The sequence below is a fragment of the Orycteropus afer genome, unplaced genomic scaffold (genome assembly GCF_000298275.1).
Source record: "Orycteropus afer afer isolate SDZICR_OR568_19922 unplaced genomic scaffold, OryAfe1.0 scaffold00154, whole genome shotgun sequence".
In the NCBI taxonomy this organism is placed as follows: Eukaryota; Metazoa; Chordata; class Mammalia; order Tubulidentata; family Orycteropodidae; genus Orycteropus; species Orycteropus afer.
Genome location: NW_006921741.1, coordinates 3,390,308 through 3,394,979, shown reverse-complemented (window position 1 = coordinate 3,394,979; position 4,672 = coordinate 3,390,308). Strand labels below are relative to the sequence as shown.

At 39.9% G+C, this 4,672-nt stretch overlaps 1 pseudogene; it reads right to left on the bottom strand.

Moving 5' to 3' along the window:
- Positions 1-792: 792 nt before the first annotated feature.
- LOC103201550 overlaps positions 793-4,672 on the bottom strand; it is a 151,759-nt pseudogene continuing 147,879 nt past the window's right edge.

The window sequence follows — 4,672 nt, the reverse complement described above, 5'->3', positions numbered from 1 at the left end:
GACCAGCTGGAAAATATTTGTTGTTGTTGTTGTTGTTTGCCGTCGAGTCGGCCCCGACTCATATATTTAGTGAATGTTTTCTAGTCTTTGTATCATTAGAAGGCAGGTTTTCCTTGCCAACATGATCAGTGTATTTATTTATTTTTCTCCAATAGGATTAATAAAAGGGTTGAACGTTATCTCTCATTGGGGAAATACTCATGTCTTAAAATGGACTTTACCTTAAAAGTGCCTCAATTTGGAGTCTAAACCTTTATAAGAGAATTGAAATTGTAAGCACCTAGTGGTAGAATCAAATGTGAAAATGCTTTGAAGGGAGTGGCTTAAGAGCTGCCATAAATATACCTTCCCAAAGGTGATATTACAGTATTTAATACTGGATATTGTTGTAAGAAAACCCTGGGTTTAATCAATCTCCCTCTGTCTCTCTCTCTCACACACACACACACACACACTATTGTTCTATTTTAGTTTAAAGGTAGATTTAAGCCCCTCTCTATCCCTAATCCCCAGGCTGAAAACCTGTGCTCCTGAAAGTAGGTCCAGTTGCTTTGGAGATTGAACAAATGTGTCCAAAAACTAAGGACCTTCACAAAAACATTTGAAAGAACATTACATCCTGCTCACTGTACCCTGTGTCCCAGACCAGTCTCTAAAGAAATGCAACATTTCTCTTGCAAGCTGTAGATATGCCACATAAGGCTGGAGAGATATGACTTTCCTTCAACCAAATGAAGTTGAAAAAGGAGCAAGGGAAGGACACTTAGGTTTCTAGCCACCCTAACAGCTCCATTAGTCCTCTTGGTGGATTCTGAGAAATTCAGGCTCCAGGGACACCTGTTTATGCCCACAGGGCTGTGGCCGTGGTGGCCCTGCCTCTCCCTCGTGCCTGGCAGCTCCTGTATTGGCTGGTTTTACCTGTGAGACTGTATGTGGATCTCTTTTTGCGTGGCCACTGCCGCCAGCACGTACTGTCAAGGCAAAGGAAGCCAAGCGAGGAGTGCAACTGCAGGAGCCTAAGGCAGGAGGTGATCCGCCTCCTGGACGAGTTGACTGCAGCTTCCCTTCCTCTTGACACACATGGAGTTTGGTGGTGACGGTGCCTAAGAACTGCAGACAGACACTTCGCTGGCTGGATGTGTGTGAGCTGGCTATGAAGGCAGCACCCGCCTCACCCGGACCTCCTGCAGGCAGGATGTAAATATACCTGCAGACCGGCCAAACAGGACTGCTTTTTTCCCCAGCCCCCTCCCTCCTCCCACCCTCTCCCTCGGCTAACCAGCATGAGAGGAACTGAGAACGCAACAGCCTGCAAGTGACAGCTCCAGCCTGATTCCGTTTGTCTCGGAGCTCGAGGTGGGAAGTTGATTGTGCAGCAGATTCTTTGTGAATTCATTCCACTGGCATCGCTATGTTTGCCTCCATCTGGTATGCCAAGAAGCTGGGTCGTAGGTTCGTGCACAATGCCAGGAAGGCGAAGTCAGAGAAGGTATGGCATGAATGGGGATGAAGGTTACCTTTGTGATTTGCCAACTGCCTGCTCCTGACTGCTGGTCTGAGTAGACGCAGTCTTTATTAGCTTGGGATGAGAACCTGCCTCTCACTGTGAATGTGGTCCATGCCACTTAGAAAAAGGCTAACTCTTAGCGCCTGGTTCGCCTGGGAGGGAAGTATTTGGTGTTAAGCAGGATCATGGGCTATTCAAAATATTTTGTGAAATCATCAATTGATAGAGTACCTCGACAGAAACTTAATATTCCTTTAAATGACATAGATGAAAGCAACCAAGCAGCTGCAATTTTTGCTTATTCAGGGAGCTATCTAGTAAACTTGTTGCTACACTGCATTATTTTTATTACCATAATCTTTGGTTTTGAAAGGCACATTGTAAATACCTGAGCCTTCCTCCACTACATAGTGTGTCCATGTGTGTGTCAAAAGAGCACATATTTGGAACTCTCAGGGACATTAACTAGACTCCACAGGGGTACTTGATATCTTTTCTAATCAACAAAGCCATCATTTTAAAAGTATTTACCGTAAGAAAAATTACGTTTATAATTGAGTAGTCAATGGCATTTGGAGAATGGCTTTGCTTATTCAGTAAGTCTAGCTGTTTCCAGACAATCTCTATGTATAGTTGGCTCATTAGTTATCTTTCTCTATGAATTTAAAATGGCCAGTAAGTCCTAGGATGCAGGCTTAGGGATAAGAGAAGTGCTTGCTGAGGCATCGGCCAAACTGTAATATTCAGGGAATCAGTACACAATTTGATAGGTGTTGGGGAAACTTCTAAAGGCAACAAAATCTTATGAAACTGAGATTTTTCTATATTACTCTGAGGATACAATCTTTGGCCCTGTCTCCTTTCTGCCTTGAAATCTACTTGTGAGACTGACCCAGAGATGGCTGTCCTGGCTGTGGCATAGTCCTTCCTCTCACTTGTAAAGATTCCTTCATTTTAACTTGCTTTGCATTCCTTCAGGATGGGAATGTTGATAAAATGAACAACAATCCAGTAATAACGAAGAGATCATTGTTTGTATGTTAAAAAGAAAAAACTACTAGACTTCTAACTTTACGTTAGTAGCATTTAAGACTGTCCATGTCTGAGGATTTTGGAGTGGTGATTGCCTTCTTATTTAATGGCACTTTTATTGGGGTAAGGGCGGAGGTTTGGGGTAGGATAAGGCCCTTCCTGTATATCAAAAGTAAAAAGATAGCAAATCTAACTGTCATATACCAGCACAAGATATAGTGAACAATTTCTTGCTTCTTTTTAAGAAAAGAGACTTGTAAGTAGGTCTTTTATCGGAGCCAAATGTTTTTCGAAACTGCCTTCTTCCTATGAAAATTATAGGTTATATGGGTGAGAGGACTGTCAGGCACCACAAATGGCTCTTAAAGCCACTGACAGAGAGTGCCTTACACCAAATTAACATGCAAAGAAAAGTTGAATCTCCCAGTGCTGATTAATTCAGGTTTGGGCCAAAATTTGCAGAGCAGCTCTATGAAACTCAACATGTAGAATCTTAAAGGTTGTAGATCCAATGAAGTGACCTAGGCTTCTGCTTCTTTAGTGTGGGAAGAAGTTTGTAAGGGGTCCGGTATGTTCTATTCATATCTATGATGGCTAATAATTAGGACAACTGAGGAAAAAATACTGACTTTGGGGTAAATGAGTTTGAATTCTATATCTTATTCAGAGACCACATACACTCACACAAGGAAATCAGCATTGGAGAACTGAAGTTTTGCTCTCTGAGTGATAAAGACCAAAGGAAAAATAACTAACAATGTCGCCCTTGTTCCAGCCAATGGATTAGGAGGAGTTAATTTGAACACTGACTGATGATAGCCAACAAGAAAACAGCATTTCTCTCTCTCTGTCTTTTTTTTCCCCTCATAGCATTTGTATTCACAGGGTTCCTGGAATAAATTAAAAGGTGTGCTGCTTTGAACAATGCAGATGGTCAATCTATACTTGTTGAATGGAAATAGTTTATTTATTCTTAGGACCTAACTGCATCGCATGGCTTAGTTAAACCAACTATTGAGAATTAGTATTTGTTTAATGAATCCAGTAATATACTTTCACTAGAAGGGAGTTAAAAATAATACTTCAAGCTGAATTAATTCATATGAAGTATTCTTATAACATCAGATATCAGATATTTGCCAACATGGGGAAAAATAAAGTGCTAATGACATGTTGCCGTGTTTTATCTTCAAGAAGAGGAAGATGTGAAAAGACAGACTGATTCTTATTTAAAAAATGACCAATATACTTAAGAATTAAATAACTATTGATGGATTCAGAGCATATTTTAGTATTTAGGGGGATATTTCTGTATCATGGACACTTACTGTTGAGTTGGTTTTAGTACCCTCTATATATTCTGGCTTTTTGCAAGAGATAATCTAGTTTATTTCTTCCTACTCTAATAAAACAACCTACACTTACCATAGCCCATCAGCCCTATTTTAGCTCCCAGATATTTTCTAGGAGGTCTTTTCCTCAAGCTGGGGTTAATTGAAAAGCTATTTGGGAATGAGTAAGCTTAAATACCTTTCCTAACATGCAGTATGCCTTATCTTTATTCCATGGTCAATTATTTTCCCTCATCTAGTATCAGCTAGCACCATAGATTGTCAGCTATAATAATCACAACTGTAATGATACTAATGATAGCCCCTGTTCACACACATTATGTGTCAGCTGCTTTATACCTATTGTTCCATTTAATCCTCATAGCAAACCATAAGGTAGAAATTATGTTTCCAATCAAATAATGAAGATACTTGAATCTTAAAGAGTTGGTCCAAGGTCCCAGGGCTATCATAAACAGCAGTGCTGGGATTTGAACCTGAGTCTGTCAGAGCTGTTCTAAAACTGTTTCCTTGAAGTGAAGTACTTTATTTTTCTCTGGGACCCCCAACCCTGTCTTCTCTAAATAAGGTTAACTTTTCTTTCTTATGTTGTCATCCTCTTTTGAGGTTAGAGTTCTGAAGTCATGAGGTTTACAAAATCAGAAATAATGATCATGTATCTTACCACCCTTATTTCAGATAATATTACACCTTACACATCTTAAATAGACAATTGTCTGTCCTGTTATTAAAGATTTTACATTCTTTGTCCTCTATAGTTGAACATATATATATATATATA